The sequence below is a fragment of the Rhynchophorus ferrugineus genome, unplaced genomic scaffold (genome assembly GCF_030347505.1).
Source record: "Rhynchophorus ferrugineus isolate W39M unplaced genomic scaffold, kcgeb_rfMv2 rfM5, whole genome shotgun sequence".
Classification (NCBI taxonomy): Eukaryota; Metazoa; Arthropoda; class Insecta; order Coleoptera; family Curculionidae; genus Rhynchophorus; species Rhynchophorus ferrugineus.
The window spans coordinates 6,968,829-6,995,800 of record NW_027472584.1 but is presented as its reverse complement, the minus strand read 5'-3'; the positions used below and the strand labels follow the sequence as shown (position 1 = coordinate 6,995,800).

Genomic DNA, 26,972 nt, shown 5'->3' with positions numbered 1-26,972 from the left:
CGATAGCGACGATCTGGCAACCTCGAGACGCTGATCTCGGATATCATTGAAGGGTCCATTGGATCATTCAGTCACTGAACATCCTTCAGTTCGTACCATCATCGACTGCCCGACCGTCTTTTCAGGTCTCTCCTAAATGTATAAGAAACTCTTAAAGTATGTTAACGGAGCAGAATTTACGTTAACGCAGCGTAGCTTCAAATCTATTGTAATTTCTAAATATTTTACTGTATTAGCATATTGCACTTGGATATTATTTATTTTATCAGATATGTGTTTATTTCTTTTATTTGTAAAATTGCCGTATACAAATTTAGTCATATTAAAACTGATTCTCCGTTTCCTCGTGGTCTTTAACTACAGCTATTATGGCAGTGTCGCCAGTAAAATTAGTTCTTGTACAATTTGTTCTCAACACAGAAGCATCACCGGGGTAAATTAAGTAAAGTACCGGTCTCAATACACTGTCCTTGAAGTATCCTGGTTTATTTTTTTTTCAATTCAGAGTAGACATCCTCATGCTTTAATGTGCAACTGCAAACTGCTTAGAATTATTTTCCTTAACTTATATAGTCTCTCATGGCTTAAATTAACAAAAGCCTGTTAACAAAAAGTTAACAAAAACGTTAAAGCACAAAAATCTATTAAATCTTCTTAAAGTCGCATTCGAAGAAACGTTTATCTTGCGTATTTTTAAAATTCTGAAATTAAATTTTATTATGGAATGTTGGTGAATGTTATTTATGAATTGTTTAAATAGTACATCTTAATTATATATTTTAAACCAAATAGGACTATACCATTATGATTTAATTCTTCCAAATATTTTTTACTTATTTATAATGATACATAAGTAAATTGCTGCTTTAAAAATCTTTTATTTTCTTAATTTCCGAAGTTTTTGTTAATTGTGGTGTATACAAATTACTTCCTGCATTTTTTTCAGCTTTTGGTGGCTAAACATCGTCCAAGGCTAAGCAAGTTAAGCTATCGTCTTATTTTCGGATAAGCATTTTCATATAATGGAATTATTATTCTGTATTGAATTTCTTTCTTTGACTAAGATGTATCCTTTCAAAATGATAGCGTTATTTCATAGTAGTTTGTCAATTTTGATTTTTCTCTCTATGAAAAAATGTTTGCTTCTTGATCATTTTCAGAAAAAAAATTTAAATGTCTAACCTTGAAAAAAAAAAGATGAGTTTACTTAATTAGAGAAACCAAATTTTGACAATATCCATTTTTCAATGATTTCGAAATCATCGGAAATTAATTCTATTAATTTTGAGCCGATCTTTGTTGTTAATTTTTCAAGCAATAATTATTCTGTTTTAAAAGTGGATAATGAATAATATTCCGTGTACAATTTTATATTTAAGAAAAACACTAATTAAGATCATCAATATAATAAATGCTACAGTATATATTACAACTGCGGAAGGTGGCTGAAATAATTATGATTTCTAAACTAGCAAAACTTCCTCATGGAAGAACGTCATGCCGTCCAATATCATTATTTTCGACAATGTCCAAATTACTTGAAACATTTTTATTGAAAAAGGTAAAACCAACCATTTAGCAAAAGCACCTTAATGCAGATCATTAAATTCAGCTTCATAGTATCACTAATGTGTTATAAAAATCAGTAGAGGAAAATAAGGTTTATTCTGTAATATTTTACGACGTTGATTAAATTTCCGATAAAGTGTGGAATGGGGATTTCATACATATGGTTAAAGTGCTTCTCTCTGACTATTATTCAAACATTTCAGAGTCATATATAATTGACTGATATTTCAGAGTCAAACAAGAAGATGCCTGAAGACTCTGACTCTGATTTGAAGAAAATACAAGCAGGTGAGCAACAGCTTACCTGCTATACACTCAAAACTTGCCTACATTGAATGAAAATGTTGTTGCTACAATACCTGGCCATTAGCCAACAATGAATCAACCGAAAAGTTTCAAACAGCTATTTTCGAAATACAACATGTAGACAGAAAAATGGTGCATCAAAATAAGCATATTGACTTCACTAAGAAAAGAATCAAACACAACCCAGTATATATAAAACAGCAAGCAGTCCTGTATGGAAATACAACCAAATATTTTGGCATGGCCCGTGATGTTAAACTGTACTAGTTATTGGGTAAATACTCATCTCTGTCAGTATATAATAAGCTTTTGCTTTATCAACAACTCTTAAATCCAGTGTGAACTTATGGTGTTCAACTCTGGGGTTGTATAAGCCAAAGCAATAGGAATATCATACTAATATTCCTAAACAAGGTACTGCGAAATATTGGTGATGCTATTGTTGATCGTAATGACAATCTGCATCAAGGTAGAAACTATCGATAACGTTATCAAGGACTATATCTAAAGACACGAATACAGGCTCCAACAACACCTTAATATTGAGTGGAGAACCTCAAGGCTCTTAGATGTAAAAAGATGTAAAAGTTACAGTGTTATATTGAAATAATTAAATTTGCTAACAAAAGTAGACCTGGATCAAATAAACAAGATATATAAAACTATCAACGATTCCTAATGATCTAATGACAAGGAAAATAGAAATCATTATTATTTAAGAGTATAGGTAAATAAATTATTGTTTTGTAAAAACAATGATGTATTGACTGAGATCTCTTTCAGCTTTCAAGTACAATCATCCATTCGATTTAGGCCAGTTAATGTACAATATGTTAATCGAAAACTCGAGGTAGTCAATTCATTAATGGGGTTTGTAGATCAAGAATAATAGCGATAATATTTGGAGATTTTTAGGAAAGTTTTACTGTTTTCATATATAGTATATAGTAGCTTTTTCGTTTGGTTTTAACTATATTGGCTGTGTTTAATCTAAACGATTTTGGTCTTTTTTATGGTAATGTTTATATATATATATATATATATATATATATATATATATATATATATATATATATATATATATATATATATATATAGTTGTTCTTGTTAATTATTCAAATATTATATTCAATAATTTTTTTTAAAGTCGTTGTTTATTTCCCTCCTTATATATAGTTTCAACATTAAATCAATAATGTATCATATTTGTGTATTTTTTTATTTATAAAAAATAATGATGATGTGTTTTATAAAAACAGAACAGCTGGACATATATTAATTATATTTTTGTTATTTTGTTTTATTCAATATTTTTTAAAAAATGTGTTATTTTCAAAATTTTACTATTTTTATTTACCTCCTGAACCTATTTACCTGCTTAATATATTCGACAGTAAATCTAATAATTACAATAAAAAATACAGCAACATAGAGCCTCCTCCTTTTTCCAAGTCGGTAAAAAAAACTAAATAAAGCTGCATATACGCATGCGCCAAATTCGGAGTATTCTCTGTGTTAAAATTAAGTGGAACCAATATGTGCATGCGTCAAAACCGGAGATGTGGAGAAATGTATCCTCTTTTTCCCGCTCTTCCGAATCTGACGCCATTCACGCTGTTCAATATTATATCCAACCTGGCGTACAGCTCTCCATATTACCAGCCGAGCCCGTACATCAGATTCTATTCTTTGATATTATTAATAACATATGTAGTATTAGGACATCAATCCACTGTAAACATACATGTGCAGTATACGTTTTAAATTTAAAAAATCACTATAACTTCATGTCTAATATTCGAAAATGTTACCAAATTTTGGCAAATATTAGGACTCTCTTAGATCGTTCATGTATAGGTCAAGTTGGAAACTTGTTTCAACTTGACCCATCCAATTTTGTTTGCAAAAACACTCGAATGTTTTGAACTTATCATGCCTATATCATTCGTATCTATCTGCTGTCCAATATAAAGTTAAGTGACTAATATAATAAAAGAAATGTTCTTAGAAACCTTTTGTATGGGCAGTATAGGGATCCATTAATAATTGATATATTAAATGTCACATAAGTAAGTTGCTGGAGTGGACATAACTGAAAGTTTTCCGGCAATAATTTATCGCTATCCGATTTATAAGATAAAATATTGTAGGGTTCTATTAGTGGGCATCGTTGAGGTTTAAATTGGAAGGGGGGAGAGAAGGGGTTTATCTACAATTTAGTGGTCCAAGATTGGGGTATTGAAACCGAAGGTATTTTTTACGAGGTTCGGAAATCGCAAACAATGGCCACAGTTTGCGGTAAACCAAAAACAGGCGGAATATAAAGAGACCGGAGACCGGTATAACCGTCCATTGGTTTCCACTTTGTTCGTCTCCAATAAAAGCATTCCCTGATATTATCAGATCCTTTATTACTTGCCCTGTGATTTCTTTTTGAACTCGTATAACTGCCATTTGTTTTCAACTAAAAGGTTATCTCGGATCAAATAGATATCTTACAAAAATTTATTAGAATCTCCATCGAATTTTTTTCTTCCTTGAAACTTTTTTTTACCTGTGCAAACTTTATGAATGAAAATCTTTCTACTTCAGATTGATTAACTCACAAGACACTTTTTTTACACTCATGCTTAGAAATCTTTTTAATCTATAATTTAATAAACTTTTAGTTGTTCAGCAATGTTAGTATTATCATATTGATTCTTTTGACCTATTATGGTCAAAGTAGAACAATAAATAATGTATGCTAAACTGGTTATTTTTATTCTGCAATATTTCGTGCGTTATTTCATTGATTCCTCAAGATTTATTGAGAGTAGAATGGCATACATATTAGGTGCTTGCATGTATTTTGATCATCGACTTCTATTGATGAAAATGTGAAATATCAATGTAAATAACTGTCAGATACATTAAAGTGACTGTTAAATTAGTCACCACTTAAAATCGTATATTCCTCATTTATTTTGAAGAAATCTACTGCTGAAACCCATTAAGTACTTTTAGCAATTTATAGTGATGCTTTTCCGTCATAATCCTATTGTCGGTTTAGGTTTTAACGATTCAAAAGTGGTAATTTTGGGGTTAATGACAAAGAACGGTCTAGAGGGACAGAAAAGTTTGAAGACGATGAATTGCAATACTTATTGCACTAGAACTCAGCTCAAACTCTCAAAGAAAACAAATATTAATGAAAATCAAAGATATATTGATATCAAAGAGAATTGGTACAATTACAAACAGTTTAATTGTAACCTATTGTAATTATAACTGGTAAAATCTCAGAGGGAGTACTGTCAGAAAACCAACAAACCTGATATATTTTCTACCAACTTATAATGTATATGGATTTTGCATTTTTTAATAAATATTAATTTTTCGAAATACTCATACCTTTCATAATCTGTTTATATATTTAATATGTTTCCACTTTAGCTCTTGAAAAATTCTGGCTTTGAAGTACGGCATGCCATTTTAGCACATTAAAAATTTATAATTGCCTTATGATTCTCTTTTAAATATTGAAGACGGCAAATATCCTCGTAATAAGACAGTTCTTTTATGTTTCACCCTTTTATTTCGAGAATATGATCCCTCAACCATTAGAATGTGGAAATTGATGGTAATTACTTAATATTATGTACATTTCACCTTATATTTTAAGTTGTCTGTATCTGTTATATATTGATTTGATATCTTCTCATATAATTATATAAATTAGTTTTTCGACAATCTTATATTAACCAATATCTTTAAACGCTTAGTATATTTTTTCCTTCGTTTTTTATAGGTGAAGGTTTTCAGGCCATATATTATCGTTTTTTTGATTTACAACATAAAATATGGTAGGGTTCTAATAGTGGACATGGTTAAAGGTTTATATTGGATCAAACCCGCATTTATAGAAAATTTACTGTTTTCAAGTTTAGAATAGAGAATTTTTTTTGGGGTTCGAGAAACTGACAAATAACGTTTAATACAGACACATTGGGAACTATGGGAATTATGTTTAATACCTATTTCCCCGAGTTATTTATCGCGCAGTTACTGAACTTGAAAGTTGTTTAACGTAAGCTGTTGTCAAATACTAGGACTATGAGTTATTTTTGGAGGATTTAACCGTAGATTGCGTAATTTATTTTATATCGCGCCTGACGCTTTGCTTTTTATTATGCGCCATTTTGCGTCATATTGCGTATCACACCATAAATTATTGAATCCATAAGATCGTCAATTAATTCTCAGTCTTTATAGTTTAGTTTTCCATATTACTTTTATTTTTCGATTTCTTATAAGAACTTCAGTTCTTTTTTGTTTATTTATTAATACTAGTGGTCGACATTTCACCATAATTAATTGAGTTAGTTATGTTTGTTTTATAAAAGAGTATTTTTAAATGTTACCCATGTAGAGTAAATATCAATAGAATAACATATTTTCTGTTATTTTATAAATATATATTTAAATATAGATTTTCTAAAAATTAAAAACAAATTGAAACTAATATCAGAATTCATTCTTGGCTGACCTATTTATAAGAAAATATTATAAAATTATTTAGAAATACATTAACGAAAAGCAAAGTGAATCCGCATAACAGCATAATAAATAAAGAAAGTATAATAATAGTAAAGTTATATGAAATAACAACTAAAATATTATCACGAAAATTAAGAATTCTTTATCATCAAAGAATATGATTGAGACACTTAAGAAGACTGAAAGTATATATATATGTGTATGTATTGCATGCATTTCAAATACCAAATTAATTTTGGTACTATTTTGGATTTGTCGAAATTGTAATTTCAAGTTTGGCTTTCTTCAAATTGAATTTGCACGTTAAAAATATATACCTATTTCTCTTGGCGTACGATTTGGGTCCATTTGACATTTATACTGACTTTCGAACTACGAATAACATAGGGTACAATACCTTTATCTTTTTGAAATTTCTGCACAACATCAATAATTAATTCACAGTCACAGTTCGATATACACATAAAAGGTGTACTGAAAAGTCAGTACAGGTTTTTCAGATGTCACAAGGCTTAAGTATGCAATGTTATGATTTGACACATATAACATTTTATTCTACTGATATCAAGCTTCAAAGCTTTACATGTTATATTTTGCGAAAGTCATGAATTTGTATCTCTTTGAAAATATCAAGTTTCATGTCTGAAAACTTGAATTTGTGGCACACCTTAATTCTATTAATTAATCAAAGGAAAAAAGCTACTAAAAGTTATCTTTTGCTAGTTAAAACTTGCGGTGAGCGTGATCTAACTTTAAAAACATGTGAGGCGAGGTTTCGAAAACTTAAAAGTGGTGATTTGGAAGTACAAGACAAAGAACGTTCTGGTCGACTGAAAAAGTTTAAAGATGCGAAACTGCAAGAGTTATAGGATGAAGACCCAACCTAAACTCAAAAACAATTGGCAGCGTCAAATGTGGCTCAATAAACGATTAACGACTGGTTACGGGCAATGGAGAGTGAGGTGGTAAGCTGAATTCCACATCAATTGAATGACAGGCAAATGGAAAATCGTCTGTGAAATGCTGGTTCAAAGGTAAATCGGTAGTAATTTCTGCATCGAATAGTGACGGGCGGTGAAAAGTGGATTTATTTTGAAAATCCTAAGCGCAAGAAATCATGGTTCACTTGGATTGACTCCAAGGCTAAATCGTTTTCGTCTCAAGACAATGCTCTGTGTTTGGTGGGACTAGAGTGGCGTGGTATATTACGAACTGTTGACACCTGATAAAACAGTTAATAATAATTGCTGCCGACAATAAAGGATCAATTGAACCATGCATTGAACCATGATTTTACAGCACGATAATGCGTCGTCTCATAAAGCAAAACCAAGGAAGGTCAAGGAAGCGTTCAGAGTATTTGGTGGAGACATATTATCGCACCCGCTGTACTTTCCAACCCTTGCTCCGCCCGAGTATCAACTTTTCGCATCATTTGAACACGCGCTTGCATACCAGCACATCGCTAATTTTGAAGAAGTTAGAAAATGGCTCGATGAATGGTTTTGCAACAAACAAACAACAAAGAGGTTTTTTGGGATAGCATCCATACATTGCCTGAAAGATAGGCAAGATATATAGAATCAAATGGCCAATATTTGGAATAAATGTATTTTTTCATTTTATTGAAAATTATATAGTTTTATTTCGAAAAAAAAAACCGGTAATGACTCTCCGGTAATTTATAATTTCATTGGGTTGCTTCAAATTGAATTTGAACGTATTTGCAATATCAATTTTTTTTATTATTTAATTAATACATTGTTACTAGTCGTTTCCGTCTAACCTACAATTTGTTTTTATGCTAACTTAAATCTAAGTATATAACTAGGAGGACCCATCGGCCCTAACTCAGTCTCTGGTGAAATAATGTTTATATATGTCACTGCTGAATTTTTTAATATATGCACCTCACTACACAACACTACACACGCTCAGATGGTTTGATTCTTTTGAGTCTGTATCCTATTCTGGTGGTATCCAAAAGTTGCAATATTTCAATATTCTCATGAGAATGGAGTCTTTCCTTATGTCCTCTTGCAATTCTCTTGATTTATTGACTGACTGTGGGTATCTGAAGTTCTCGATGTAGGTAATCAGTCCTATAGTATTTGGGTGCACCCACAATACCTCTCAGGACTTTATTCTGAAAAATTTGTATTTTATTTATGTTACTCTTTGCAGAACATCCCCATAATTGAACTCCGTATGTCCATATAGGTTTCAATATTTGCTTATATAATAGCAAATTATTATGTACTGATAATTGTGATTTTCTTCCAATTAGCAAGTATATTCTTCTATATTTCAATTCCAGTTATTTTCTTTTCTTCTTTACATATTACTTCCAGCGAAGTTTTGCATCGAGATTCATTCCGAGATATTTAGCGTTGTTGCTATATGGAATGATAGTGTTATTTAATATTATTGGTGCTTTTACGATCTGTTTATAGGTGAACTGCACTTGTACAGATTTACTTTCATTAATTCTTATTTTCCAAGCTTGTGTCCAATTATTTATATTGTCACTTGCCTGTTGTAATTTTCGTGAGATTTCTTCACTATTGTCTCCGATAGCTATAATCGCAGTATTATCAGCAAATGTAGCCATCGTGATATTTTCCATTTGTGGTATATCACAAGTAAAGTAAATAAAACATTGGTCCCAGTACACTTTCTTGTGGTACACCTACTTTAGCTTCTTTTATTGTAGAGTAAGCTTCTTCTTGTTTGATTCTAAACATTCTTGGTGTAATGTATGATTTTAATAGTTCGGTGTGTTGTTTTGGTAGCATTTTCTGTAGTTTATGAACAAGGCCTTACCATGCCAAACCTTATCGAAGGCTTGTGCTACATCTAAGAATATAGCTGAGCATAATTTTTGACTTTCGTAGGCTTTTTCAATAACATCTGTTATTCTGTGGACCTGGTCAATTGTTGAGTGCTTGTTAATAAACCCAAACTGGTGTGTTGGTATTAGTTTTTTCTCTCTATGATCGGTTTAATTCTTTTCAACAGAAGTTTTTCAAAAACCTTAGATATTACTGGTAGCAGTGATGTATTTTGGGATCATTATAATTTCCGCTATATTCCAAATGTCTGGGACATGCTATCTCTAATTAATCTAAGTGCTGTATTTATCAATTGGTGATTTTTCCTTGATTCCTTTTCTTGGAAGTTTTTGCAGTAATTCTCCTGTTATTAAGTCGTAGCCTGCTGACAATATCAAATGTTCAAAAATTGCCTAACAGTAGGTGTCTTCTTATTATAAGGAATATGTAACTTGATTTATTTTGATTTTAGAGAAAGTTTTTGCGGTGATTTCGGAACTTCCGTCAAAATAATATATACGAGCAGATTCGCCATTCTTTATATTACATAGTTTATTTGGAACAATATATTTCATACGTGTAAAACAAAACTTTGTCACTTTAGGGACCTGATGTAATTTAGTTATGAAGAAAGTTTCTAAATTATTCTAAGCTCCGCATCGAGGTAATTTCCTTTCAGTATCTGTAAAATGACGTACAGCCATCAATTATCTCATAATGGACAAAAAATTAGGCTATCGAAACAAAGTTTTTAACATCTGTAAACTTATGATGGGATCGCATTCGAACTTTGTATCTAACTACGTGAGAGGGCAAGGCTATGATTTATAGAAAGGGGATATACGCATTTATGACAGTAAAGAAAGCAATTCATATGGTTTCACCCTCCATTTCTTATCTTTAAATTAAATTTCCACCAACCCTAATTTAGTATATCTATATCACGGTATCGGCAAATACGCGATGACGTGATACTAATGTAAGGGCGACCTTAATGTTTTTGAAGACGGGGATAGAGGGAGGGAAGAGGAAAAATAACACAAAACCCTTAGCTTAAGCTCAGGTATTTACCTTGGTCGAAGAACGCATTTTATTTCATTTATCTTTGTGACGTGCTCAGTTTTGCTGCTACAGACAGTTCCTATCTTTAATAATATATTACTGTAAACACACAAATGTTCGCATCATTACTTTTGAAAAGTCCATGCACGTTGAAGCATGTTTGTTGTTGGTTTAGGTTCGAAACCTTTTGCAAATGAGTTTTGTTACGGTTTTCTTTTATTCTACGACTTTAACAATAGAACGCCTCACTAATTGCTGGAATTAAATGGACCTTTTTGTAAAACATTTTTACGTTATACAAATGCGTAATCCGTATACCGATTTTTTTTGATAAATCTTCGTAAAACACAAGAAAGTCTCAATTTGATTTTAATTAATATTCTCTATAAGTTTTATAATAAATATCATTTGTCTGCAGATACAGTCTACAAATAATTGGAATATTGGCTCTAGTTTTTTTCCATCTTCATTTGTATATTATGCTATTAATAAGCACTAAAAATGAGAACTATAATAAGGAAAGTATAAGAAAGAAAAGGGATAAAGTATAAACTTATATATCAAATCTTTATTGAATGAATTGAATTATTACTAATAGTTTTTTTAGTGTTTAACTATTTTACATAGAAGATTACAAACACATTTTATAAGGTCTCATTTTATAATTTTTTTTTGAAACTGATCTCTTTTTAAATAGTAGAAGTAATTTACCATTATATGGCGGTCCTGTCTACCCTGTTATATTTCTACCAACACTCTTAGATCCTGGTGAAAACGCTTGCCCTGTTCTCTACTATAGTATATCATTTTCTCAGAAAATCTGTACAAATAACCTGGAGGAAGCGTAAGTATGATCATATTTGCTTCTAAAATTATTTCAGAATCAGGACTAACTCCTATATAGTTTGTATATTTCATCAATGTACGAATTTGAAGGCCATCTAATATTCCAGCTTTTAATTTTTTTGTAGTTAGGTTACAAATATATTTAAAGCATTCTCCAAACTGTCTAACGGTTTTATGAGCTCTAATCATGAATAATCATATATTGTATGTAGTTGTGGAAGTATGATTTTATTTCCACTTAATAATAATTCATTAATTAGATTTACTTGTTTTCTTTATTCTACGATTCCATAGTCAAATAAAGCAAAGGTATTTTGTGTATCCATTTTGCTGACTAAGGTTTTGGTTTTTTCAGTGTTGTAGTGATCCTGAAAATCCTTGAATATTGTAAAATGTTCTACGCGCTACAGTCACCTAGAGTTAGGTTACCGATTGACACACCCACCGATATACTGCTTCTTTCTCGTGTTTCTCATGTAGTTTTGTCATGTATTAAAACTGTAAGAATAAATTGGGCCGTTATCTTGTCGAAATTGATAGAAACTTTTTCCTTCAGTGTGTAATAAAATATATTAAATTTGGCACCCCCTTGTAAATATGTCGCTTAGGACCCCAGCTTCCTTACCCCATCCTCCCTGGCGCCCTTATAACATTATAATTCTTTTTTTCTCCTTCGTTGTCAATAAAGTTGCCCTAATGTTATATAAGACATTTATTTAAAACCGAAAGTAGTCGTATATTTCGATATATGTTAACATATGCTATTCACTACCACACAAGTTTTATGAGCCTTAATTTAACCCGCTTAAACGTACATTTTATATATTTATTTTCCTATTTTAATCATCATATTAGTTGTTGGTATTCATTAGTAGCCTCTTACAAGAGATGGCATTAATAGGGCAAGAGATGGCGTGTGCATTACAAATTAGTTGTTATTAAATATCTCAGTATACCTCAATTAGTTAAAAAATTAATAACAATCATTTTTATTTTATCAAAAATCTGTTTTTTGTTTGGAGAGTTTTCTGCCTTAAAAAACTCTTATTTTTGTATTTTGTTCGCCATTGTAGTGAAGATGCACTAGATAGTCGCTTATATGTGAATTACTGAAAGTAGTGAAGAACTGGAGGAATTGCTCAGTAAATACGTGTTTTAAATACTTCAAAAATGATTGAAAGTTCGTTTACCGACGTTAGAAAATGCTTAATATCTTGCGAAATGACAAGGAAGGGAGAACGTTGGCTTCGTTTGAGAACTGAAAGTTTGAAACATTGAACAATTTGTTAGGTTTGTTATCTGATTATCACCAGTAATGAGAAGTGGAGATCTTACAACAGTCTCAGGCATAGAAAATCAAAAGTGATTATCATTTATTTATACTAGTAAACACTACACTTAGTAGTAGCAGTCCTCTGAAAGTTCTATGCATGCATTTTATTTTGTAATTGATTTGATTGGAAATTTGAGCTTATTTTTTTTTGGTAGTAGATGGAATTTTGATGTATCAGATAAAAAACTGCAATCAAATAAGGCATGTTTTACAAACTATTGTATTTATATAAAAATATCATATTTATATAGAGACCATATTGAAGCATATTTTCAAAAAGTGCATGTACCATATTTACATGAAGACTCTATATTATTTAGTATTATTCACAAGATCCGAGGTCAGTACTTTATTATTTTTACAATATAATAGTTTATTTGCATATGTTCTTATATAAAATGCATTTTTTTTCTTGTTGGTTCCACTCTTCCACGTTCAGAGAAATAGACATAAGATCATTATGGTGCACTGAAGGTTAATGTTATGTTTTATTTATTCGATTCTGGTCAACTCGTGTTAGTAAATTTAGTCTTTATGAAGTATCGTTTTCCACTATTATTCGACTTTCACCTCAAACAAATTCTATCAACACATCATCTATAAAAGAAAAATTATATAATTATTAAAATGTATCAGAATTAAATTAAATGTCTAATTATTACCAGTTACTGCAAGTTGCTACTATTCTTGTTGTACAAACCCCATTAATGACTTGATTATCTCCAGCTTTGGTTGACGTATTGTACATTTACTTACATAACCTAAAATGAATAGACGGTTAGTTGCAACAAAATGTGTATAAAAAGTACGTGTATTATTTCTCTCTCAAGCCTTTTGGAGATTTTTTTATTTGAACAACAAGAATAATTTTCTTTTCTGCTTCTTGTTATCGTTTTGAAATCTGCAACTATTTCGCAGTGAAAATTGGCGTTTGGCGGAATATATTAACCCCTATTTGATGTAGTTCGAATTTTTTTAAAATAAATTTGGCTATAAATTAAATAGATGCTGTTTGAATTTAATAACGTTTAATCCTTAACCTTATATTGTAACTTTACATTCTGCACTTGCCTTTGCTCTTTCATATTTTAAAACCAATATATGTTGCAACACCAAAAATAACACAAACATTTAATTATTATTGTTATAGAATGACGAATGCTAAATATTTTAGATTTTTTGTGTTATTGCTAAATGCACTCAATGACTCATAATCGAGCAGCATCATGTCGTATATTTGGTCTGATCCTAAGGTTACAATCTACTATAAACCATTAAAATATTGATGAATAAGTTTGTAAAAATAAAGTAATTATTTTTATAATTATATTTTATTAAAAATAATTAGGTTGGTCTTGTGAAAATTTATGGCGTTAATGAAAATATAAATGATTGCGTTCTTAAAATTGCTGATATCGTTGGTGAAGTTTTCCAAAAATGTATTTTATTAATGAAAATTTAGTTATTGTGTAGTTTAAAATGTTAAAATTCGGGTGCTCTACTTAAAAATATCGAAAGCTGATTTTTATGCATTTGTACTTCTATATATTTGAAGATTATTAGGGCAAAAATGTTGCTTTAAACTATCAATTATATATATATATTCTATCGTGCGATTACTTATTCGAAAAAAACGGGCGTATCAGTACCCGGTTTGAAGTATGTCGTGTGAAGTTTTTACGATATATGCTTTCTTTTGAATTATATAGGCACAGAAAAAGACTGGCATGGTAAGAGGATGTTGCTCAACCAGGTATTTTATAACCTTTTATGCCACAATAGTCATGAGGCGCTTCATAGGTGAATAACTCGTGTTCACTTTGTAATCATTTTTCGCGATAGATTTTTATTATTATTTTGTATCGCGGAAGATCCGTAAGTCTTCCGTGGTTCCAGATTTATTATAAAATCCAGTTATTCCATAGATTCCACGGACAGAAAAATTAATTGCAGAATTTAGTAATTTTAAGGCTAATATTGTTATGACATTTAACCACTCATTCGTACAAAATTCAATCCCGAATATTACTTTCAAATTATTAAGAGAATTTTTAGATCCTCAGCTCTAAGCATTCAATTAGTACAATTCAATGACGTGGTTTCGGGGTGACGAAGAAAAGGCGGTACCTGTCACACGTCTAATGCTATCATGAAGATTGTAGTGCGAATAATATTTGGAGGCGTGACGTCAAAATCGTATGACAGTGAGTGGTCACTACTGCACTAAATATAGCAGTAGAGTCTTCAACAAAAATCTAAAAACCAAGTAGAGTTAAATTTGCGTATTCGTCAAAATATAGTAGTGATTTCCATAGTGATTTGAAGGTGGTATCTTATTTTAAAGCATCTTATATAATATATTTAAAATATAATTTAAAAAATATATAAATGCTTATTTGTATTTTAAAAATGTACAGCCCATATTTTATATATAAAACTATTAGAATCGTATGCATCAGATTAAGCAAGTAAATTTAACGCAATCCATTCATTGTTCAAGTGGTGATGACATTTGTGTACAGTATAAGCTTTTGTTTTTATTATTGTCAATTTCAAATCTAAAATCACATTTACAATAATACTGATCGCAAAATATGTTAATTCGCTACTTACTATATTCTCGGGATATTGCTCCACTCGACTTCACTTCTTATAACTACAGCAGAAGAAGGCCGTTTTACCGGAATGCGAGTAATTAAATTTTTAATATATTTTTAAATTCCATTTTAGCCGGCTTGGTGGCGCAGTGGTAAAGGCGATAGGACAGTCCTACTATTGCGATAGCCGCGTGTTAGAATCCTGCTGCGGCATGGTCGTAAATTTGTGTTTGTGATTGTTTAAAATTTGTGAATATTCTAGGCAAGAGTGTAAAATCCGACAAGGAAAATGATCCTAGTCACGCCAATAACCAGGCTGGGTAGGACAGGATGTCTTCTGGGATGATTTCTAAAATTGGTCACTCGCCAGTCGGTAGGCTTTAACGCTAAGGACCGTGGTTCGGAGCCCACGTTAAACTGTAGGTCCAGATAAACCCATAGTTGGTAAAAGGAGACTTTAAAATATATATAAAAAAAATTCCATTTTAAACTGTATATTTATAAAAAAAAACGCTATGTATTAATTCTAACAATTATTCATTTGTCGATTAGAAAATAAGACATAAATGAATTTGGCTTCGATAGTTTATCAAATCAAATATAAAGAAGGCAATTAATATCTATTAACTCGTTCCTGCGATATCAGTTTTAATGAAGGCCACAAAATAAATTGTAAGCAGAAAATATACCGCAGCATATTTTCGTGAGAAGAATCAACTTTCACTGCGATAATTAACTATGATACTGATTAATGCTGGGATTTATAAAAACTGACGAAAAAAAAATTACATAGATAAATGGCTGCAACTTTTTCGTCGACAGCGAACTTGTAGAATCTAGTTTCATTAATCAGTATGGTCGTTTTCATTTTCTTTTATTGTGGTATAAATCAAGGCAATTGTCGTTTAATACGAGTGTCTTCTTACTGGACAACGTTCAGGGTCCCCGTTTCCTCCTAAAGATTTCTTTTATAGCTCCGAAGGACATTACGGGGGTGGGTCGATATTTTATATAACATGACCGGGAGAAAAAATTAATTAATTAAGTGAATATATTGGACAATTCGGGATATTTATATACCCATAGTCCTTCGAATAAAACAGCCAATGCAAGTTATCAAAATTTATAATGCAACGGTGCCACGTTAAATGCAAGTTTTGCTTTATTTTGACGACATAGCAGAATACAAATGTAAATGAAATAATGAAACAAAAATAACCTTATCACTACATAGTATAAAACAAAGTCGCCTTTTCTGTCCCTATATCCCTATGTGCGCTTAAATCTTTAAAACTACGCAACGGATTTTGATGCGGTTTTTTTTCAATAGATAGAGTGATTCAAGAGGAAGGTTTATATGTATAATACATGCATAATATACTAAGGCAATATTGCTAATTTTAGAGGTTTCTAACGTGATGTCGTAAATTAACCTATTTTTTTAGGCTTATTTAGCAATTAGCAAAAACGCTGCCTAACCCTACGAGTTAGATCAAATTAATGTACTACAGTATTGTACACCATGAAAAGGTCTACAAAAAAGTCCGCGATGGTATATGTTTATCTTTTAGGGATAACCCACATTAACCATTTTTATTGTTTACTTTTTACATGAGAAAATGGCTTATTTACGAAGCTATTTTAAGCAATACGGCATTAATCCTTATCGAATTAAGTACCTTAAATACAGTGTGCAATTAATATAGATCAATATGGTTCCTTACAGCATGTAAATTAAACAAATATTTTCGGAGATATTACAAATTTATAATTTGCGTTTAAAAATGTGTAATGTAATAAAAATTGTATGAATTTAGATATTCCAAAGATAGCAGGAAATCTTCATAGTAAGTATAGGGGAAGAGGAATTGTTTTACTCCAAATTTAATGCGTGCAGGCCAAGGGCAGTAATGAATGAACCAAAAATACTGGATCGATTTTAATCATGTTTTCATTGAGTGACATAGGCATATATATTTTATGCCCGTGCAAAGTCGGAGCGGGCCGCTATGTTTTTATATACAACGTTCATATTTTTTCTGTAGTGTATTTAATTTAGTATCAGCATTGCACCCGTGCGAAGCGGGGGCGGGTCGCTAGTAAAATATAATTTATTTTAACACTGTAGTACATCTAATACATATATTAAGGATGGACTTAAACTGCAGTTATTTAAACAGTCACAATACTTTTTAGTTTAGAGTTGTTTTATTATATTTACATTTGACTCGTTTTCTATCTAGTGGTATCACCTGGAGGCCTAATCTGCCTAATTAATTATTTTATATCCAAGCAGTGTATTTTAATTCCAATAGAGAGCATATTTACCTTTTTATGTTTAGTTCTTATTACCTTTGTTTTCTTATTAAGACCTTTTGATATATCTCAATTTTGTGAGACAGAAAATTATGGCCGCCGTAAGTACGGTTTAATTAACACAATAACTTGACAAAACCAACATAATATTTTTTTTTGTTTGCTAGATTGACCAGCTAGAACCAAATGGTCTTCGGCTGATGTCGCTTCAGGTTCGGGGTATGGTTGTTTTGCGGGCGACAGAGACCCTGGGTTACGACTGGAACTGTCGTAGTTTGTTTACTACCGGGATTGTGGACCGCTAGGGATTTTATTAAGATGTTGTCATGTTCTAAGGTTCTATGGAGAACCTCACACTGAACATGTTTATGAAATTTTTCACAAACGGGATGCCTGCTTCGAGGTGTGTATTGACGTTCCTCATAAGCCATGGGGCTCTGAGTAACGCACGGACTTTTTTGGATTGGAACACTTGTAGTTGTTCAAGTTGTCTCTCCGAGACATACCTATATCACACCTGTGCTACGTTGAAGCAGATTGGACGGAGTAGCATTTTATACAGCGTCGCTTTCTGTGGCACTGGGAGTTTGCTTTTTCTCAAGAGTAGAGGAAATAGTAGGCTGTACACGACATTTCCTTTGCAAATGGCGTGCTGAATTTGGGCAGACCATTGAAATCTGCGGCCGAACTGGAGACCGAGGTATGAAACTTTCTGGAACTTTATCGATTTGGAGGCGATAGGCGCGGAACCCATTCTTGCGGTGGAATAGAATAGCCTGAGTTTTGATCGGGTTTATCTGTAGCCGCCAGAATTTATACCACGCTATCGCTTGGTTCAGTTGTACTTGGAGTCTATTGCGTATTGCGTCGGGACAGTAATCGGTTGTGAAGAAAGCGGTATCATCTGCATAAAATGCTGTGTGGGAAAGTTTGTAGAGCGGGAAATCAGCCATATAAAGGTTGAGTAGGGCTGGCGCTAATAGAGCACCTTGCGGGACTCCTGCGGAGATTTGTTTGCGAGAGGAGACTGCGTCACCGATCCTCACCTGAAAGGACCTACCATCCGAGGAGGCATGAATGTTCAGCACGAAAATCGAATTGTTCGGGATTGTGTGATGTGCGTCTGTGAAATCGTTTAATGTGTTTAATATCGCTTTTTCGGCAAGTTTGGAAAGTGAACTAATCAGGCGGATAGACCTGTAGTCAGATGTGTTAGACTTGGGCATTTTTTTAGGAATGGCAACGACAATCGCATGTGTCCAGTTCTTTGGGAAATGCTTTAACCTCAGGATGGAGTTGATAATGTCAGCAAGTTCAGATAGTTTCTTGCTAGTGAGGTTTTTTAGATGGTTTATTGTTATAATATCTGGGCCTGGAGCTTTTTTGGAGGACAGGCGTTTTATGGAGAGCTGAAGGTCTTTGGGAGAGACTATGCTCTTTAGAAGATGAACTGACTGGAAGTCTTTCCTCTTTAGAGAGTGGATAGTGTCGTTTATGATGGATAATGTCTGTTGCGGTGGGCCCAGATAGCGATTGCATTTCATTTGATTCTCCAATGCGTTTTCGACAAGCTTGGCTTTTTTTGGATTTGTGAAGGCGATATCCCTAGAGGAATCAGCCTTCAGAGGGAGGATTGCGTTCGAATTTTTCCTCATTACGCTTTTGGCGGCGCGCCAGAAGTCATATGGGGAAAAGGGGTTGCCCAGTTTTTGAAGAAATGATTCCCATTTCTTCTCATTCCAGGCTCTAATCCTGTCGCTGACTTCTCCGATTGCGCGCTGCGCCGTGCGTTTATCCTCTGGGTCTAGAGCAATCGGTTCTTGTGCCTGATTAGTTCTTTTAATATTCTAGGGAGGTTAAATTGAAACGGTTCAGGGCTACTTGTTTTAGTAGCTTTGTCTGCGGCTGTCTGAATATCTAGAGTGAGTTTCGATACTGAATTTTCTAGATCGTCTGAAGATTTAATACTTGGGATAGGTCCCGTCCGTTGAAGCTCGAGTTGAAACAAACTCCGGTCGGTGGATTTCATGGGTTTAGGGACAACGGAACTCAGGGGAAAGTCGCTGATGCTGAGGAGGACTGGCCTGTGGTCGGAATCGAGATCTTGGAGTATTTGCAGGTCAGAGGCTTGATTCGAATTTTGGTAGATGAAAATGTCAGTTATTGTTTGTCGATTGGAGGAGTAGTGAGTTGGTTCGCTTAGAGCAATTAGCTCAAGTTCTATCTCATCTATTGCCCTGGCGATGCCCGCACCAGCATTGTTTGGTCTACTTGTGCTTCAATGTGGATGGTATGTATTAAAATCACCCCCGATGAATTTGGAGGTATTTTCTTGAAATAATGACTTAAATTCATCTTCAATGAATCTATTGACGGCGATGGCTGTGCCAACGCCGTGGCCTGTTATTCTGTCGTTTCGATAAATTGCGTAATTTGGTATCTTAAAACGGATGGAGGGTTTCAGAAACGTTTCCTGGAGAAGCAATATGTCGACATTGTGTATCGATAGTGCAGTGATAAGTTCCTCCTTCTTACCACGCACGCAAAATGCATTACAGGACCAGCTAAACGACTATTATCCTGAGTTCCCCACACATGATTGAGAGGAGAGATTGGTCTTTTTGGTTTGGTTTTTTTGGGACATTGAATCATTGGACGCGCCTGCCATTACTGCGTTGGGCTTGTACTTTTACCACCTGATGTATTAGGCGGTCGACCGCGAAGATACGGCGTTTTTCTCGTGGAACTACCACTTGCACGATAGCAATTGGTTTTCCCTCTTTGTTTTCCACCATTCTACATGGATTTTATTGAATCCGAGCTTCATGACCGCGGATCGGACTTCGTCAGTTGATATGCTTTCAAGAACGCCCTTGATAATCGTCCGGAGATGTCGTTTCTCCGGTGGGCAGAACCATATTTGCGGTCTTTAAGGACGTTGATCATCATCCTGTGGTCGTCAGGTGTGGAGGGAAAGAAAGCTACCCCTTTGGGCTCTAGTTTGTGCTGACCCAAACTGAATACCTGGGAAATTCAGGATGCGAGTCAGTTCCGAGTACGCGTTTTTATCGCGGAGGATAATCGGCAGGACTCGGATATTTTTGGTGCTAGCTGGAGTTGGAACGGGGATATCATTAGAATGAGTTGTAAGAGTTTGTTCGTTATTGCTTGTTGTGGCGTGATCCGTCGGTTCTGTGATACGCGTTGCGTTAGTTTGCTGAAGAGCGGATGAGGAAGTAGAAGCTACTGCGATATTACTAATATATAATGCATTAAGAGCAGATTCAACCCTATTTTGGTCCACAGCTTGTCTCTTTGCCTGTTGCTTTATGCTGCTGTTTTGGTTCGATTCTTCGTCGGTTGTTCTAGTTGATATCAGCCTTCTCTATCCTTTTTTTTCGGCGGACAGGTTGAAATTCTCCTTCGCTGTCAGAGCTTGCGTCAGTATCCGATCTCCGGTGTCAATCAGTTCGTTGTCGGTTTCGCCGGTCGTCATTCTGTTATTGATTAATTGCGACACTTAATTTTGCAGTATTGCAATTTGTGCTACCAAGTGCCTGATGTGCTCGTCTTTTTGTTGCTCGAACATCTTGGCTGCATTTTTTGTTGGTTTTGTCAATTTTGACGATGCACTCGATTTTGGCCGCGCCTGTTAGCCGGCCAATTTTACGGAAAACTACACTAGTGCTTTAGTTAAGCACAATTTCTTTAGCTAATTATGGTGCGCTACTAAGTTCACGTACCACTAACCACACTGAAGTCACCATGTGCTGCAAACGTATCATAAACGTTTTTCATAAAATTATTAAAGTATATAGTATTATATATTATATATTATAGTATATAAAAGTATTTCATAGTTTCATAAAGTTTCACGTTCGCGTATTTTAACTGTCTAAAAAAAAGCATAACATTTTGTAAAGTAGTTTTCAATGGTGTAAAAAATGTATTGACTGAAACATTTACAATAGCCTGAATCATCTATTGAAAGTAGAACGAACTAATTCGTAAAGCCAACATAAGCAACATTCTTTGAGATAGAATTAACTGTGATAAGGAAAACCTGACAAATAATAATTTTCTGATATTTATATTTTCATATTGTTTGAAGGTGTCATCTACTCCTACGAATCTTTAGAAGATATGGATGAAGTAAGTGAAAAAAATCCGATGTAGGGTGATGGAAGTTGAACGATATGGGGATATGATGACGTTGTAGTTGACAAGTAGTTCGTCGGCTTGGCATTGTTCCTAAGAGGGCAAGTTTACGAGTTGTGCGTGGGATAGTTGCGTGATTTAACTAATATAAGTAAAACATTGTCCCTCATTGTACTATCAACACAAAAGCCTTGCCGAACAAAGACATACGAATACTTGAAGTTATTTGACAAGACAACGATTTATTTCTGGATCAGAAAGCAAGTAAACAAAGCTTCCGATATTGCATATGTTTGTAAATATAAAGTAATTATTTAATTCTTTTTGATGAAAAATTTGATGCATTTTTAAAAGTGTTAAAAGTAAAAGTTAAAAGTTAAAAACTCTTTTCGTAGTATTTGCATAAATGCTGATAACTTATGTTATTAATGAAAGTATAAAATATTGTGTACTTAAAATTATTGATATCATAGCGTCTTGCAAAAATGTATATTATTAATGAAGATTTATTTATTGTGTGGTTTTAAAAGTTTAAACTCGAGTGCTTTTCTTAAAAATATCTAAAGCTAATTTTTATTTATTTATACTGCTATATATGCGTAGATTATTGGGGCTTAATGTTGTTTTAAACCATCAATTATATATATGTTCTATCGTGCGATTAGTTATTCGAAAAAATCCAATGTACCAGCACCTGGTATATCTTAAACCAGCGATGCTGTCTACGATATATGCTTCTTTTAAATAATATAGGCAGGTTAAAATACTTGCGGGGAGAGGTTAAGAAGGTGCTTTTCGACCACCCATTTTATTAAATTTTAGTAGCCATGGGACATTTCATGGATGAATAACGTATGTTCACTGTGCAGGAGTTTTTAGAGATTGACAACATAATTTAATTTGTTTTATTAATAAGCAAAACTGCAATTTCGAAATCCATTTCATTGCCAAGAAGTGACAATTTGTCTAATATCTTCTAGTTTATTAATCAGGCCATATGCCTGCCAGAGCTCAACCTCTGACTGTTAGTTCCGAATGTTACATTCAAATATTAAGAGAGTTGAAGTTGGTTTCAGGGTGATGAACAGAAGACGATGGCTATGACACGTCTAATGCTCATGGAGATTAAATTATGAGTGTTAGCTAGAAAAATGACGTTAACATCGTATGACATTGAGGGTTACCACTTTACCAAATGCAATAATAGAGTGTTCAACAATAATCTAGAAATTAAATAGTGTTAGAATGTTCGCCAAAATATGACAGTGGTGATTGACCATCGTGATTTGAAGGAATTTTAATAACGTTTGTCGTTATATTTTTCTATATATTTCAAATCTTACATTAGCTGGAAAAATGTCCTGAAATATATTTTTACTCGACTCTGTTGAAGTAGTAGTAGAGGAGTTTTCAACAATAATATACTAACCAATTTGTATTACAACAAAATGTTCGCCAAGCTAAGCCAGTGATTGCTATATCGATTTGAAGGTGTGTGTGAAACCAACGGTCTGGAAAACATATTAATGTTACTATTTCCCTTGTTCAAGAGGTGATGAGAATATAAGATTTCGTTTTTATTATTATATATATTTCAAACCCTGTATGTATATATATATATATATATATATATATATATATATATATATATATATATATTGTTTTCGTTTAATAATTTTGTCTGGTAGGTCGAAATGATATGAAAAGTTAAGGGTTAGTTTAATTTGGTTTGGCGGGAAATAACTTGTGTGTTGATAAAATCTAATATCACGAACGGTCAACGATCTAAATAGTTTGTTTCCTTGACAAGATCGGTATTATGGCGTTATTTCGATGTGGGGGTGCCTCGAATGTTTCTAAATATAACTTAGTTCCGAGATTTTAATATTCATACGGACATGTCTCATAATATAAACTTTATCAAATTATTGATTCCTATTCGATGTTGTAAATGGAATTTATGGTCAAAGTAGATATATAAATTCCTGAAGTAGTTTTAACTGAAGAGTTACCGTTTTAATATTAACAATAAAGTTTGGTAACTTTGTTAGATGTTAATAAAAGTTCTTTTTTCTTTAATCGAATTATTTTCAACATTATGTTTATTTAAAATTATGTTCAACGTATAAATACAAATGTATTATAAATATCAATGTTTAATATAAGAAACAATATTAATTTTAATAGTGCTAAAATAATTTTAGTTTAAAAGCTGTTAAAAAACTATTAATACCATAAAATTCAAGCAATTAAAATGAGAAAAATACCGACTATGCCATGCTAGTAATTGTTCAAAATGTAATGCCCATGTTTCAATAAAACTTTATAGGCTTGTAATGGTACATATACACATACAAAAATGATACGGATATTTTAAAGCTTACTTGATTTATAAAGTAGTAAAATTTCTTTATTGTTAGATTTATTAATATCTGTGGCTTTTCATGTTTCGTCTGGTTATATGTGTTGTGCATACCATTTAATCAACAAGATATGCTTGTAATTTTCCTGCTTTACGTGCTCTTAGGTCTATAAATGAAGTGGCGCACTCAATAGAGCTTTTTCATTATGTGCAGCTAGATATTCTGTAATCTGTCAGCCCAATTAACTTTATTATAAATTAATGGAAACTAATGGAACTAATGTAATGTAATCTGATCATTACATATAACAATAGGGTATCTTGTAATTATGATTGTTGAATGTTTATTTACATAAAATACATTAATATCCTAACACAATACCTAATATTTATTAGAAAAACTTAATTCCACAAGATAGTAATTATTAATAATTATAGTAATATTATATTAATTAATTTTAAAGAAATTGCAATAAATATGGTGTAGTTATGTTATAGTTACCAAAAATATCATTTATTATAAAGTTTGCTGTATAGTTCAAAGAAAAATGGTGCCCAAAGTCAATGAGTGTTATCTCGATAGAAGAACTATTGATTTTTTAAATCTATTGATTTTTTATTTTATTTCGTTATTATAGATTTTAAATTAAATCAAGAATTCAACAAAAAATAATTTGATAAATTCTCTTTTAAATTAAATAAAATACTCGGTTGAACTGCTGAATTAAATATCAGGGACTGATTTTTTATATATGTAGTAGCTAGAAGATATTGTTTAAACTTTTAGCGATTAAAAATGTTATAATATTTTTATTGAGAAGCCGATGATTCTTTTATTAAAATTAAAATTAAAATACCCAGTTAAATATTTATTAAATTAAAATTGAGTTCTGAATTAAATTTCTTCGACTTTAAATTAAATTATAATTCAACAAAAAATAATTTGATTGAATTTCTGTTAAATTAAATTAAGTATTCCGTTGAACAGTATTAATATAATGGATTGATGTTTTTTATATGTAGTAGCTAAAAGATATTATTTAATCTTTTAAATATTTAGGATGTGATTTTCTTCTTATTGAGACATTGATGAATTGAATTGAAAGAAATTGAATATTCGTATAATTGAATATGTAAAAAAATACCCAGTTAAATGTTAATTCAATTAAAATTAACTACCGAATTAAAATTTTTAGATCTTAAATTAAATTGAAAATTGAACAAAAAAGAATTTGATTAAATTGCTTTCAAACTAAATTAAATATTCTTTTGAACAGCTGAATTAAATATGAGGGATCGATTTTTTATTTGTAGTAGCTAGAAGATATTATTTAAACTTTTAACTAGCCAGAATGTGATTCTCTTCTCACTGAGCAACTGATGAATATTCGAAACGAATAATAGCGGGTCTAAAACCTAAAGGGATACGAATTTGAACTTCCTTCATGAATAGAAACATTTTCCAGAGATTTCCACAGAACTTCGAATAACCGCTGATTAATTTCAGTAAGATAAAGATCCCAAACAGGTTTAGTGTTCTTAATTATTATACAATTCATAAACAAGTCAATTTTAATCAAAATCGTTTTGTATTACACCAACAGTTTGAGTCATGCAATTTTATTTTTATTTCTGAATCACATTTATATGTAAAAATACACCCTCGTACAATTTAAGAAAATTTCCCAGTAGATTTTTCGTTTTGATTAAAATGATATTGTGGTCCGTATATTGTTACGTTCCGCAATCTTAGAAGTTGACCTTTTCTCTCCTTAATATGACCGACGACCACATATGTAAGAGCTCTTGGACCCATTGGTAGATTTTATTCAAGATACAAGATATCATCCTCAAGCAAATAACATATTTATAGGAGTTTTTATGCCTGCCAAGGAAATTTCGCAATAAATAGATTTATTTCTTTTTTTATGTATGATCCCACTGGTTGTTCGTTGTATTTCTCGATAGCCGACTTTGATTTACCACTTGAACCGTTCTAAATCCAGCGATTGGTTTAAAAATCGTTCATTCATAACTTAATAAAACACACGCTTACGTTTTATTTCTAATGCTTCGGACATATCCCCAGGATAAAAAAAACTACAGCTTTAATCCCAAGACGTAAATATGAATTCCTTTTTTAGTCGATTTGCAGAACAGAAAAAAACAATTTAAAGAATATAAGAATCATAATGTCCGTATTTATTAAAGGAGGTATTATAATCTAGGATACTCAAACCTCTCAAGGCTTAACCCTTTAAGAATATGTTTTTTTAGGATTTTTTAAAAATTAAATTATTTTCGATGATATAAATTTGTTATAGTGAGGGGGCATCTAAATACGAAACTTTAACTGCGTTTTTATCGACAGTAATTTTTTCGAGACGGTTGATATGATATCTCAAGTTCTACTGAACGTATTTAATTGAAATTTGGTGCGAAACTTCTCTGTATAACCTTCTATAGTACAAAGTAATGCTGTAATTTAAATTTATTCTGGTGTATACATTCCCAAAAATGAGCAAAATTATTTAAACAAAAAAATTACAAAAGTAACAGAAAATAAATATTTTCTTATATGCAAACTAATATTAACATCTCGTTACAACAAATAGATTCTTTCCAAGAAACAAAAAAGAAATGATGCATTTTTGAGCATTCTAACAGGTAATGAGAATTATAAAGTAACAGGAACAGAATAATTTAGAGAGAAAAGACAACTTTCAAGCTACAACCATTTATGGGAAATGGCTGTGGAGCATTTTGTTAAACAATCTCCAAGATATAAAGAGAAAAATATGATAACTTAAAAAAGCTATAAATAAAACGGTGTAGTACGAGTTACAAAGAGGAAAATTATCATTCAGAGGACTTTTGATAATTTGCTAAAATTAACAGCATAAATCTTTATGTGAACAAGAAGTTTTCTTTAAAAAAATGCATAAATTAATACTACTAGCTTACATTTGCTCACAAACAGAAATGATAAGAATTATTTTATAGAAACCATTTTGAAAAAGATCATTCATTGTTATATAAAACTGGTAGAGAAA

At 32.0% G+C, this 26,972-nt stretch overlaps 1 protein-coding gene across 1 annotated transcript in view; it reads left to right on the top strand.

Moving 5' to 3' along the window:
• LOC143197617 (zwei Ig domain protein zig-8) overlaps nucleotides 1-26,972 on the top strand; it is a 653,866-nt gene that overhangs the window by 65,566 nt on the left and 561,328 nt on the right. The window lies entirely within an intron of this gene.